Source organism: Bos mutus, chromosome 3 (genome assembly GCF_027580195.1).
Source record: "Bos mutus isolate GX-2022 chromosome 3, NWIPB_WYAK_1.1, whole genome shotgun sequence".
Lineage (NCBI taxonomy): Eukaryota > Metazoa > Chordata > Mammalia > Artiodactyla > Bovidae > Bos > Bos mutus.
In genome coordinates this window covers 116,826,223-116,841,518 of record NC_091619.1, presented here as the reverse complement: position 1 = coordinate 116,841,518, position 15,296 = coordinate 116,826,223, and the positions used below count along the sequence as shown (strand labels likewise).

Sequence of the window (15,296 nt, the reverse complement as noted above, 5' to 3'; positions counted from 1 at the left end):
GGCCCTGCACTGGGGGACACGGGGCAGAGAGCAGAGAATAAGTGGGAGACAGCAAGGGGAAGTCAGTCTAAGTCACCAAATCATTTTCTCTTGGATAACAGGGGCCCTTCAGCACCTTACTGTTCACTGACTAAGAGACCACCGGCTACACAGTTCTGCTCCAGATGAGCTCAGGTCGACCTGAAATGTAAACATTTCCTCTGATGTACTAATTCCTAAGAATGCTTGAAACACTCACTCTATGAGATGGCTCCAGGGGTCCTGCTGAGCTGAGAGTCTCCAGCCTAAGGATGGCTTCCATCTCCCTGTCCTTGTTTTGCAGGACATGCTCTCCCTTCCCATGGGGATGGTCCTGAGTGGTGCCATTCCTGCACCTGCTCAAGTATCTAATTCTGCACCTTCCACCCCTATTTTACTCATTTTTAATTTTAGAAATCATTAAGCACCTGATGCTATCAGGAACGGACCCAGTGATGGTTCTAACTCCAGGCCCATCCGGGAGCAGACCAGGGACCAGCCCTCACCAGGCTAAAGTGAAACTATGTCTGTCTCTCCTGCAGACCCCGAGACCTATCTCAGCATCTTTATCTCTAATAAGACTGTGATGGCAACCAACAACAGAGTCCTCCACATCCTTGAGAATCTAAGGGTTCTTTCTTGCAAAGCCCAGATGTTAGGCAGTTCATGGGCAGGGGAGAGCCCAGCTGCATGGTCTGAGAACAGCAGGACAGGGGCTGTGACACATTCAGGACATGGCATTTCCTCCCCCATCATTACTTTTGTGCCCCTGGCGCCTCTGCACACCCCATGGGGTGATTGCTTGGAGCAATGGGAGCCACCAACACGGTCACATCTGCTCAATGACTGGGCCCTCCTGCTGGGTGCTGCTTCCTGTCCCTGCCACAGCCCAGACCTCCCTTGTCTGCCTTGAGCAGGGCTGACCACCACACTTTCACTGGACATGGGGACCAGCTGCGTGATGGCCATAAGAGTGGTTGAGGGGAATCCTGCCCAAAGATGGAGGAATGAAAAAGGAAGTTGGACGCTGAGCCATCATGCTTCCTTGGAAGGCAAGCAGATTAGTCAGTGGGTGGAAGTATATTTCAGAGCAGATTCCACATTTTGTAAAGGTCAGATCTGCAGTGTCATGGAGCTGGCTCTCTTTGGATGGAGTGAGTTCCCTGGCAGTGGGGATATACAGGCAGAGGTTGGGTGGTCAGTGGTATCTGTGGAGGAGAGATTACCCCAAGCTCCCCTAAGCAGGGGAGGTAGTCTCTTAGAAGGTAGTCTGAGAGGGTCCATACTTCCCCAAAATGGACAGGTTGATTACCGTGAAGGCTGTCCAGTTTCCCTCTCCTGGGAGACTTGACTCCAACCATCACATGAATGAGATGGGACAGTATGACTTGGGATATCTAGGCAGGTTCACGGTAATATTGGTTTGGAGCCAGTGCTAAAAGTGGAGTTGGTCACTGCTGTACACTCCGTGGCTGCCCACCCCTTTGCTACCAGCCCTGACCTGTGCACACACTCACATTCACCAAGGCCAAGGTTTTGCTTCCATCTCTGCCCACACCTTGCTCATACATACAGCAGAGCCACTGTGACCAGAGTGACTGTCTTCTCCCCACCACCCCATGCTGGCTGTCTTGCTCCTGTGTCCACTAGTTTTCCCAGCTTCCTGTTTCTGTTCTGTTTCCCAAGACCATTCATCCACCTCAGTGGCCTTAGGTCATCAAAACAGTGACCCTTAGGATGCCTGGGGAAGCACATGAGCAGAGATCGACATCTTCATCTGGGAAGTCAAGCTTTTGGTCTTTTAAAAAAACAAACTCACACATTCCTTTGGTTGTTGAGATAACTCAGTGTGACTGTAGTGCTGGCCTCAGTAAACCTGCCTGTGAGTTGAGCCTGATAAATGCCCTAATGGGGGAAGCAGAAGAATCCAGTGTTGTCTACAAGCCTCTGTTTTTAAAGACTGTTATGCATCTATTCCTTGTAAACTGTAGCTTATCAAGTGTGGTCTGAGGTCTGATAGCAAGAGCATCACCTAAAGCTGGCCAGAAATGCAAGATCTCAGGCCACTGAATTTAAACCTATGGTGATACAAGACCCCCTAATTATTTCTACTGTTGTTAAAGTCCAGAACTTCTGCCTTGACTGGCCCTGCCCAGTCCATGGGGCTATAGGTGGTGATGTGTCCAGGTCCAGGCTCCCAGGACTCACCTGTCAGTGATGCTGACCACAATCTGTTGAGTGGTGATCACACTGCTCCTGTGATGTCAGGAGGGACATGACCCACCCAGGACCCTGTGCTCCCGGGGAGGACTCCTGACCCAGGTCTGTGCTGATGATAATGATGTGGTGCTGAGCACCCTCCTCCACCCTGTTCAGCTCTGGCCTCCTGTCCAGGGAAGTGGGAGTGGGGAGGGCGCAGAAGAGAGCACCTGGGTCACAGTGATAGGCAGGCCACGTGCTCCAAGTGCCTGCTGCAGGAGGTGCTTGGCTCTTGGTACCAGCGGAAGACGGGCTCAACTCACCTGTTACTCTGTCTTGCCCCCTCAGCTGGATAGTATTCATGGCAGCTGCATCCTTGGTCCCTCTGCTGGGGAAGATGCTCTCCACTGGGGACAGCTGGGACTCTCATCCTCAATTGGCCAATTAGGTGAGACTTGGCCTGGGAGTGCACTGGGACTCCCAATTCCCTGGATCCCAGGAAGATGCAGTCCTGTGGCTAAATTTCCTCTGATACATCTCTGTCCAAACCAGGAGGGGCATGAAGCCAGAAATCCCTGTGGGAGCACTGTGGTCCACCAGACAAGAAGCAAGTCGTTTTAGAAGGACCAGTGGCCATCTTGGAATGGTCTTCTCAGGACTACAGGTGTGGCTTCCTGGCCTGCAGTCCTTCCTCCTCTGCTTCATCCTTGTATGTTGGTGTGATAAAGAGCGATGGGAAGGACTCTGTGTCTGCAGAAGCTGCAAAACACTTTCTCATTTATAATGTGGCCCTTCCCTCAATGCAGGTTGAGTAAGCATATCTATTAAAACAAAATATTTTAATCCTGGACAGAAACCCCAAAACAAAGTATAAAGGTGATATATGGTTAATATTAAAATATAGGAAGTGTGAAAGTAAAAAGTTGGAAAATGTAGTATCATAAATATCCTGAAAAAGCCAAGGCTGCTGTATTTCAATAATTATCAACAAAGTAGATTTCAGGAGAAAATTTTGCTCATAAAAGACATTTTAAAACCCATTAAACATTTTTATTTATTTTTAATTGAAGATGATTGCTTTACAATATTGTGTTGGTTTCTGCCATACATCAACATGAGTCTGCTATAGGTCACATATGTCCCCTTCTTCTTGCAACTCCCTCCTATCTCCCACCCCATTCCCCCGCTCTGGGTTGTCATAGAGTCCTGGTTCGAGTTCCCTGAGTCATAGGGCAAATTCCCACTAGTTGTCTATTTTACACATGGGAGTGTATATGTTTCCATGCTACTATCTCCCTTTGTCCCACCCTCTCCTTCCCCCACCCCATGTCCATAAGATTGTTCTCTTCATCTGCGTTTTCATTGCTGCCCTGCAAATACGTTCATCAGTGCCATCTTTCGAGATTATATATATATGGATTAATATATGATACTTGGTTTTCTCTATCTGACTGACTTCACTCTGCATAATAGGCTCTAGGTTCATCCATCTCATTAGCACTGAGTCAGATGCATTCCTTTTTATGACTGAATAATATTCCATTGTATATATGTACCATTGCTTCTTTCTCCCTTCATCTGTCAATGGACATCTAGATTACATCCATGTCCTCAGTTCAGTTCAGTCACTCAGTCATGTCCGACTCTTTGCAACCCCATGAATCGCAGCACGCCAGGCCTCCCTGTCCATCACCAACTCCTGGAGTTCACTCAGACTCACGTCCATTGAGTCAGTGATGCCATCCAGCCATCTCATCCTCTGTTGTCCCTTTCTCCTCCTGCCCCCAATCCCTCCCAGCATCAGAGTCTTTTCCAATGAGTCAATTCTTTGCATGAGGTGGCCAAAGTATTGGTGTTTCAGCTTTAGCATCATTCCTTCCAAAGAACACCCAGGACTGATCTCCTTTAGAATGGACTGGTTGGATCTCCTTGCAGTCCAAGGGACTCTCAAGAGTCTTCTCCAACACCACCGTTCAAAAACATCAATTCTTTGGCTCACAGCTTTCTTCACAGTCCAACTCTCACATCCATACATGACCACTGGAAAAACCATAGCCTTGACTAGATGGACTTTTGTTGGCAAAGTAATGTCTCTGCTTTTGAATATGCTGTCTAGGTTGGTCATAACTTTTCTTCCAAGGAGTAAGCATCTTTTCATTTCATGGCTGCAGTCACCATCTGCAGTGATTTTGGAGCCCCTGAAAATGTCCTAGTTGTTGTAAATAAAGCTGTGATGAACATTGGGGTACATGTGTCTTTTTCATTAAAAGGACATATCAAATGAAATCGGAGAAGAAAATGGCAACCTACTCCAACATTCTTGCCTGGAAAATTCCATGGACAGAGGAGCTTGGCAGGGTACAGTCCACAGAGTCACAAAGAGTTGCACGTGACTGGGTGACTAACACTGACTGACTCATAGTAAAATATTCAATTTTCAGTTCTCAATATTCAAATGGATGATGTGAAAATTTTAAATTTGTTTGAAACTAAAAAAGATTAAGTATATAAAGGAAAATCTGACAGAATTAAAAAGAATGCAAACATCCAAATCATGGTTTATCATACTGTCTCAGTAACTGATAAGCAAACAGAAAAAATGTAGTCATATGTTAGATTTAATTCAATATATTACCTAAATGAGATTATTGGGTATAGATAGAACACTATATTCAGAAACTGTAGAATGTAAATTCCCCTGAAGCATAGAGAACATCACTATGATAAGGTGAATAGAGTCTCCCTCCAAAAAAAATGTCCACCCCAAAAATCAGAAATTGATCTTATTTGAAAATAGGGTCTTTCAAAATGAAGGTGTTATGATGAGGTCATGCTGGATCAGGTGGACTGTAAATCCAATGCCTGATTTCCTTATAAGAGGAGGAAAGGACACAGAGACGTAAAGACACAGAGACATAAAGACAAAGGGCATGAAAAGACCCTCTTACACTGAGGTTAGGAATGCAAACAGTACAGCAACAGGGAACAGTGTGCCATTCCTTAAAAACTGGAAATCTGCCAGCACCTAGGAAAAAACCAGGGAAAGAATTTTTTTTTTTTTTTAAGAAATTTAAAAGGCAGCAGGAACTGCCTAAAATCAGCAGATAATGGACATCTATCCTGAGGACCTATACACAATGGAGTAGGTTCCTGTCGCCATTAAAAAGGCCAACTTTTGAATTAGTTCTAATGGCCCTGATGACTGAAATGGTAGCCTAGAGCAGTGAGGGAGTTTGCTTTTACCTGGCAAAAATACCAGCAATATACTAATCTCTCTGGATCTTAGGGATGGTATCACCTCTCCAGCTCTATGTCAAAAAGCACTCTGCAGGGACCTTGATCACCTTTCCCAATCCTTCCAGGTTCTAGTTCACTTATTTCAGAATGGCATTGAAACATTAAAATATCATGAAAACGATACCAGGTTCGATAATTGGATGCTTGCAGAACTGGGACTTTGGTAGAGGGACATTTAGGTTACTTCATTTTTATGTGTTTTTTTTGATATTTGCAAAAACTAATACAATGGATATTTTTTAAAATAAAATTAAAAAAAAGAAAATAGGATCTTTCAAAATGAATCTTGAGTACAAAGACATTTTTAGGTGGACTCAAAATCAATGAATTTTTATAAGAGTTAATTTTACATTATAGAGACTAAAGACAAAGGGCATTTCTTCTGTTCTTATTCATTTTGCCATCCCCTTACTCTACACAACTGAAAAGATAAGGCTTCTCTTTTAAGAGGTCCTGGTTCCATGGGACTGAAGCAGTCTATAAGGTGCTCCATGACCATGGTGTTGTCTAATAAGGTGAGCATAGAGGTTACCCTTGCCAATCTCTCTTTTCTCTTCTAATTCTCTAGAAATATAGTTTGTCACCTTTCCTTCCATGTTCTATCCAAAGCAAAACATGAGGGGATTTATTCTTCCTTATAAATTTAGTTCTCTAGCATTTTTGTTTCTTCAATAAGTGCAACTGCAATGGATATCTTATTCTTTCCTACATTAACAGTTATCTGACCACTTTTCTCTCAAACTGATTGTACATTATAGAGACTGCAATCAGCAGTGTTCTTATTCATTTGCCATTTACTCACCATACTGAAAAGATCATTTTCTGAGGTCCTGGTTCCATGGGACACAGTTGCATTTTGTTTTAATTTGAGTTTCCTAAATTCACAATGAATTCTAGTAACTTTCTGAATTATTTTGGCCATTTGAGTTTCCTTTCTTATTGTTCTTTTAGACATTTGACAAAACTAGTTTCAACTGTTTGCCCATGGACAGAGGACCCTTTTCTCTCAAACTGATTGTACCAATGGGCTGCAATCAGCAGTGTGGGAGTCTTTGTTTTCACCATATTCCCTCATTTTCTGAGTGTGTTAAATACATGTTGCTTTGTTTTAATTTGAAATTCCCAATTCAGCAATTCTTTCCTGGAGAATTTCAGGATTATTTTGGGTGGGCTGAGTTTCCTTTCCTATTGTTCTTTTAGACATTTGACAAAACTAGTTTCAACTGTTTGCACTAAAACATATCTAGCTTTTTTTCAGGAATGGTCCCTCTTGCTTTTTCTTTTTAAAAAGTCCTCTACATATTCTTTGACAAAGAACTGTACAAAAAAGATCTTCACAACCCAGATAATCACAATGGTGTTATCACTCACCTAGAGCCAGACCTCCTGGAATGTGAAGTCAAGTGGGCCTTAAGAAGCATCACTATGAACAAAGCTAGTGGAAGTGATGGAATTCCAGTTGAGCTCTTTCAAATCGTTTTAGGAGGATGCTGTTGAAAGTGCTGCACTCAATATGCCAGCAAATCTGGAAAACTCAGCAGTAGCCACAGGACTGGAAAAGGTCAGTTTTTATTCCAATCCCAAAGAAAGGCAATGTCAAAGACTGCTCAAACTACCGCACTATTGCACTCATCTCACACGCTAGGAAAGTAATGCTCAAAATTCTCCAAGCAGGCTTCAGCAATATGTGAACTGTGAACTTCCAGATGTTCAAGCTGGTTTTAGAAAAGGCAGAGGAAACAGAGATCAAATTGCCAATATCCGCTGGATCATGGAAAAAGCAAGAGAGTTCCAGAAAAACATCTATTTCTGCTTTATTGACTATGCCAAAAACTTTGACTGTGTGGGTCAGAATAAACTGTGGAAAATTCTGAAAGAGATGGGAATACCAGACCACCTGACCTGCCTTCTGAGAAATCTTATGCAAGTCAGGAAGCAACAGTTAGAACTGGATATGGAACAACAGACTGGTTCCAAATTGGGAAAGGAGTACATCAAGGCTGTATATTGTCACCCTGTTTATTTAACTTATATGCAGAGTACATCATGAGAAATGCTGGACTGGAAGAAGCACAAGCTGGAATCAAGATTTCTGGGAGAAACATCAATAATTTCAGATATCCACATGACACCATCCTTATGGCAGAAGAAGAACTAAAGAGCCTCTTGATGAAAGTGAAAGAGGAGAGTGAAAAAGTTGCCTTAAAGCTCAACATTCAGTAAACTAAGATTATGGCATCTGGTCCCATCACTTCATGGTGAATAGATGGGGAAACAGTAGCAGACTTTAGTTTTTGAGCTCTAAAAGCACTGCAGATGATGACTGCAGCCATGAAATTAAAAGACACTTTCTCCTTGGAAGGAAAGTTATAACCAACCTAGACAGCATATTAAAAGGCAGAGATATTACTTTGCCAACAAAGGTCTGTCTAGTCAAGGCTATGGTTTTTCCAGTGGTCATGTATGGATGTGAGAGTTGGACTATAAAGAAAGCTGAGCACCGAAGAACTGATGCTTTTGAACTGTGGTGTTAGACAAGACTCTTGAGAGCCCCTTGGACTGCAAGGAGATCCAACCAGCCCATCCTAAAGGAGATCAGTCTTGAGTGTTCACTGGAAGGACTGATGTTGAAACTGAAACTCCAATACTTTGGCCACCTGATGCGGAGAGCTGACTCATTTGAAAAGACCCTGATGCTGGGAGGGATTGAGGGCAGGAGGAGAAGGGGACAACAGAAGATGAGATGGTTGGATGGCATCACTGACTCAATGGACATGAGTCTGTGTAAGCTCCAGGAGTTGGTGATGGACAGGGAGGCCTGGAGTGCTGTGGTCCATGGGGTCACAAAGAGTTGGACAGAGTGAGTGTCTGAACTGAACTGGTCCTATTTTAGAATAAATTTGTTCTGCTGTACATAAATTCTACCAAGAATTAATGGCATTGATTTTAGAGTCAAGATAGTATTTAACTTTGGAGGACAAGAAATGGGATTTAGAAAAATTTCTTTGTCTGTGTTTGGGTGATGGAAAGATCCAGAAGTGGATTTTATTTTAGTATTTTATATATTATATAATATTAGTATAAATATGACATTTGTATTATAACTAAGCACTCATAAGTATAAATATAAGTATATTATACAGAAAGCATAATATTAGTATGGATATAAATATTCGTGTCTTCCATTCTGAGACTAGGAAGGTGGATGCTGTGGCTGGAGGTCTGGATCATCATCTCTAATGACAGTGTCATCCATGCCCTTGGTGTGATGGGGCAGGAACCCTGGAAACATCTGACGCAAGTGGAACCACTGCATTCTCATCAGACCACTGACCTGGCTCCTCCATGAGAGACACTGTTTGTCAGATCTGAGCCACTGATGCCAAGCCTATTCCCACTGAAATCAGTCCTCCAGGTGGAAATTTGTCCGTGTATTTTGATTATTTCTCAAACAATTCTCTTTGATGATGGTAGTGAAGGTGAGTTGACAAGAGTCCAAGTGGAGGCAATGGGCCCTTTCAGTCAATGCTTATCATTGCTCGATGGGAGGTGGCAAAGCCCTGCATCCGGGTGGGCTCAGGATGAATGGTAAAGAGTATGGGGAAGGTATTATGGTTTTTTTTTTTTTTTCTGTGTGAAGTTTGAGTCAAGGTGATACAACAAGATATTTATTCTCTTTCCTACTAAATAAGTGCTTTGATGACAACAAACATTTATGTGCATGATACATAAAAATATGGGGGGAGGAGAGAGAAAATAGTATTACTGACTAGTATGTAAGTAAATCGGAGAAGGCAATGGCACCCCACTCAAGTACTCTTGCCTGGAAAATCCCATGGACAGAGGATCCTTGGTGAGGCTGCAGGCCTGGCATGCTGCGATTCAAGAGTTGGGCACGACTGAGTGACTGAACTGAACTGAACTGATGTACTTTCCAATTTCACTTTCAAATCAAAGACTGTAACTCAGTACATTAAGAGGATGATGGGGGAAAATTCCAAGATCAGTACTCTTGCCTGAGAAAATCCCATTGTATATTAAAAAACAAATAGAAAATGAAAGAAAAAGTTCAACTAAATGAAATCCACATAGGAACTTCCACAGCTAACATCATACTCACTAGTAAAAGCTTTTCTTCTAAGATTAGGAACAAAATAAGAATGTCTCTTGCCACCTCTATTTAACATAGTACTGGAGGTCCTGACTAGCAGCAGCAGCAGCATGAAAAATACATAAAAAAGCTGATAAAGAATTTAGAAATATGATGCTTTTGAACTGTGATGTTGGCTGGATGGCATCACTGAATCCCGATGGATGTGAGTCTTCAGTGGACTCCAGGAGTTGGTGATGGACAGTGAGGCCTGGCATCCTCTGTCATCCCCTTCTCCTCCTGCCACCAATCCGATTGCATCAGGGTCTTTTCAAATGAGTCAACTCTACAAATGAGGTGGCCAAAGACTGAGTGACTGAACTGAACTGAACTGATCTCATTCAGAATAAATACTTGCAGTCCAAAAAGAGTCTTCTCCAACACCACAGTGATGTTTTTGGAATCAAAGACTGTAATCCATACAGTATATTAAGAGGATGATGGGGGAAAATCCCAAGATCAGCTCAACTAATGCAGGTGAATGTTTTAAGGATTAAATCCTTTTAATTGTATATTAAAAAACAAATAGAAAATGAAAAAAAAAGTTCAACTAAATGAAACTTTTTCACTCTCCACTTTCACATCAAGGAACTTTCCCACAGCTAACATCATACTCACTAGTAAAAGCTTTTCTTCTAAGATTAGGAACAAAATAAGAATGTCTCTTGCCACCTCTATTTAACATAGTACTGGAGGTCCTGACTAGAGCAGGTAGGCATGAAAAAGATATAAAAGAGGTCCAAGTTGATAAAGAATTTAAAAATATCTATATTTACAGATGACATGATATTATGTATACAAAACCCTAAATATCCATGAAAAATCTGTTAGAAATACAAAATTTAGCAAAGTGTCAATATATAAAATCAATACATTAAAATGAGAAGCACTAATATGCACTATTAATGAACTACATAAAAAGGAATTAATAAAACCAATCCATTTACAAAAATATCAAAAAGAATAAAATACTAAGGACTAAACTTAGCCAAGGGGATAAAAGACTTAGGGATGTAAAACTAGAAATCATAGCTGAAAGAAATTAAAGGTATTCAACATAAATGAAAGATATCCCAAGTGCATGAGTTGGAAGATGACAATATTACCTGATGTGTTCTGAGATTCAATGCAACCTTTATCAAAATCACAATGTTATTTTTTCTAGAAAATGAAAACATTTTAAATTCATATAGAGTCTCAGGAGGCTATATGACCAAAACCAACTTGAAAAGAAATTTGGGGTCTCAGACTTCTTTATTTCTTAACATAAAAGCTACAGTAATCAAAACAGTATGGTATTGGCACAAAGAGAGACTGGTTGAACAATGGGGCAGGATAGAGAGCTCAGAAGTGAACCTTCATGGTTTTAGTCAAATGACCTCCAACAAATGTCCCATGGAGAAAACACAGCCTCTTCAATAAATGTCATCGGAAAACTAGCTGTGTATGTACACCAGTATAAAGCTGGCCCCTTTACTTTGCATCATGAACAAAAACCACCTTAAAATGGAATGAAAACCTAAATGGATGAGCCGAGTCTCTTAAATCCATGGAAAAAACATAAGAGAGAAGCTAATAGTCTTAGGTTTAGGCATGGTTTCTTGGATATGACACCAACAGGATATGAAACAAAAGTGAAATTGACATGTGGGATGATGTCAAACTTAAAAACGTGTTTGTTAAAGACTTAAATATTAATAACAGTGTGGAAAGGCAAGCTGTGGGGTGGGGGAAATGTTTGCAGATGTCCAATAAGAGGATAATATTTGGAATACATAAAAATTACTACAGTTAAGCCAATAACCATATTTAAAATTTTCATATTACTTGAAGGCATTTCTCTAGAGATGATCTACAAATTGCCAACAAACATATAAGAAAATGCTCAAATCACTAATCATTAGTGAAATAAAAACAATAAAGATATAATACTTTACAATCATTAAATGGCTGACATGAAAGAGAAAAGAACATGTGTTGGCTATTATGTGGAGAAATTGCAATGATTTTGCACTGTTGATGGGAAGAAAAATGGTGCATCTACTATAAAGAGTAATATAGGGTTCTTCCCAAAATTGAAAAAGAATTATTATATGATGCAATAAAACATCTAAATAGATACTAAAAAAAAAGAAAAGAAAGAAAAGAGGTAGTCTGTCTAAGAGATATTTGCATGCCCATTTACATAGCAACACTCTTCCGCATGGTCTAAAAGTGGAGGTAACCCAAGTGTTCCTTGGTGGATGAAGACGGAAACAAAATATACACATGTGATGGGATACTCTTCAGCCTTAAAAAGGATGGAAATACAGTCAGATGCTTCAAAATGGCTAAATCTTGAGGACACTATGCCAAGTGAAATAACCAAACCCCCAAAAGACGAATGCTGTAGGTTGTACTTTTCTGGAGTATCTGAAGAAGTCACATTCGTTAGGACAGAAAGTAGAATGGTGGCTGCCAATGGTGGTGGATAATGGGGAAACAGGGAGTTATTGTTTAGGGGCATGGAGTTTCAGGATTGCAAGATCGGAGATCTGATATACAACAAGTTCAGAGATCTGATTTACACCAAGGTGAATATGCTAAACACTACTGAACTGCACGCTCAAAACTAGTTACAACAAAAAATGCTATTTTTTTGGATTATAAAAAGGTAGAAACTTATAAAAGTTAGTATAGAATCAACGTCAAAACTACAGTATGGTCTTGAAGTGTAATGTGTTTATTTTCCACTTAAGGACAATAAAAAAACTAGAGCTGCATCATGCATATTTTGGGGTTCAATGACTAATTAACACTGAACTCAAATTGAAATCAGGCGGTAGGTTAGGTGTGAACTAAGAACCTACTGTGTACCAGCAGCTTGCAAAGCATTAACAGGATAAAAAGCCAAATAAACCACTTCTGACACCTTACAGTGATCTTCAGTGTAAAGATCAACCAGGGTAAAGCCAACCTGCAGGGTTTTAAAAATAATTCTCTTTAACAGTGTTTGAGAATTTCTACTCAATCTAATATCAGACAAGCTTTCCTGGTTTAGTCAAATTTATAATTAAGGATCTTCTAAGATCCACAGATTCCTTTCTGTTTGTACCATTAAATGGACATAATGATGAGAAATCTAGAGTCACATACAATATATTGTGCTTTTTCTTTCATTTGCAAATTGAAATGAAGTATTCCATGGAGTGACAAAAATAAAATAGATGAGAGAGAAAGAGAGGAAGGAAGAAAGATTAGAAAGAAAGGAAAAAAGAGGAAGAGAGTGAGGAGAATAAAAGAGATGAAGAAAGAGAGAGTAGGAGAATAGAATTATATAATAGCATGAGATGATAAGGAGGCATGTCATTTGGGAATGGAAAATTGTAGGCACTCCTCAGAGTGAAGGCATTATGTGAGAGGAATACAGTAATCTATGGAAGACTCAGAATTAATTTTGGAGCCCAAAGATGAGACAATGGGATCAAGAATCCAGAAGAGACCTTGGATTATCTACCCCTTCAGTAATGGTGATCAACAGTCTGATGACTTGGGTGTTCTAGCCCCTCACCCACAGTTCTCCTGAGCAGGAGAGCAGGGAGATGGAGAGCTGTGATCAGAGGCAGGGCACATCCCCACTGACCATACAGGGTGCAGACCATACCATGTCCAGGGGACCACCTTCTGGTAGTGACCATGGGAGTGGATGACTCTAGGAGAAGATGACAAGGAGGCCATTGGGCTCTGAGTCCAGGCTGTGTGTTGAGCCCAGGAAGCAATGAAGATGGAGCTCTGAACAGGCAAGTCAGGACTGAGGGTCCAGGCTGCCCTGGGAGAGAGCAAGGAGCTGTGCTCTCTGCCAAGAAAGTGCACCTTCCCTCTCCTCACCTGCCTCTGCAATAGATACCAGGACCTTCCTCCTTATTCAGAGATACCTGTGCTAACAAAGCATCACATTCTGTGGTCTTAACTAGCCAGGACACTGTCACCTGTCAGGCTGGGTTGTGAAGGATCAGTAGAACTGTGGATTTAGGGCATCTCTGGGGCTCCTAAGGGGAGAAACCCAGGACAGGGAGCACTAGGAGCATCTAAAGCAGGAGCAGAGGTGTTCCCTGCTGTCTTGTTGGGTGGTAGCATCAGTGAACAGAAGGGGGAGGGGAGGAACTGCCCGCTGCAGGACTGAGGGTAAGCATGGTCTTCCTAACTCCCTGTAATTGACACCCATGTTATCACTAAAGAAGGGGCAAGGCTGAGCCTACCAATGCCCTCCTTCTAGGTGGCCGAGGGGAGAATGCAGAGCACATATTTACATGGATTCAGTGAAGTGAAGTGAAGGAGGAGGCATCAGAGTTTGTGTAGTATCATGTCTTCAGTGAAGGATGTTGAATTCTGACACATATGCTATTTCAGAGACTCTCTGCTCACCACTCTGCCCACTCTGTTACCCAGACTTTGAGATTGGAGTCTTACCCTTTAAGGATATTAATTTTCTGTTGGCAAGTAAATGCCTTATTCATTTTGCATCTCACACTTGCAGTATTTTTTTGTCCAGGATATGCTTCCAAGAAGGATTAAATAAAATATAGGATGAAACAATAAATTAAATGAATGAGGAATTAACTCCTCAAACTAAACCCAATGCCTCCTCTGAAGCCCTGTTAACCTGCCCTTAGGAAAACCAGTCTCTCCAGTCACCCTCCTTCACGTGGCTGTGTGCTTCTGGCTCAGTCTCCACAGGGCATCCTTCACGTCCTTGTTTCTCAGACTGTAGATGAGGGGGTTGAGCATCGGGATGACCAGGGTGTAGAAGACAGAGACCACCTTGCCCTGCTCCATGGACTGCACAGCTCCCGGCTGGGCATACATGACAAAGATAGTCCCATAAAGGAGGGACACGGCTGTCATGTGGGAGCCACAGGTGGAGAAGAGCTTGTGTCTCCCTCCTCCTGAGCGCATCCTCAGGATGGTCACTGTGATGTAGCCATAGGAGACCAGGACCACAAGTATGGTGCCCACAATTATGAGGCCACAGAATGCCAAACATGACCAGCTCATTGATGGTAGTGTCAGCACAGGCAAGCTTGAGCAGAGGCGGCACATCACAGAAGAAGTGGTCGATGTGGTTGGAGCTGCAGAACGGGAGGCTGAATGTGAAGCTGGTCTGCAGGATGGAGTTGAAGGAGCCCCCACAGTAGCAGCCCAGCATCAGGAGGGCACAGACTGAGGGGCGCATGGAGATGGGGTAGCGCAGAGGGTTGCAGATGGCCACGAAACGGTCATAGGCCATCATGGCCAAGAGGAATCCTTCAGTGGTGATCATGGTGGAGAAGAAGAAGAACTGGGTGGCACATCCTGCAAAGGTGATGACCTTGGTCGACAACATTAAGTCAAACAGGGCCTTGGGGTAGATGACAGATGAGTAGCACAAGTCCAGGAAGGAGAGGTTCTTGAGGAAGAAGTACATTGGGGAGTGCAGACGGTCATCCAGCGTGATGACCACGATCATGGTGAGGTTCCCCAGGACATCCACCAAGTACAGAACAAGGAACAGAGTAAACAGCAGGGCCTGGGTCTGCGGGCCACCCCCAAACCCATCCAGCACAAACTCCTGCAGAGGCATCACTGAGAGGTTTCCATTCCCATAGGGTGACAT

At 42.3% G+C, this 15,296-nt stretch overlaps 1 non-coding gene across 1 annotated transcript; it reads right to left on the bottom strand.

Annotated features, from left to right (window-relative positions):
- Positions 1–14,344: 14,344 nt before the first annotated feature.
- On the bottom strand, positions 14,345–15,296 carry LOC102287971 (olfactory receptor 9S13). The gene has a single exon (XR_011463160.1). It is a non-coding gene; the product is annotated as an olfactory receptor 9S13 (transcript).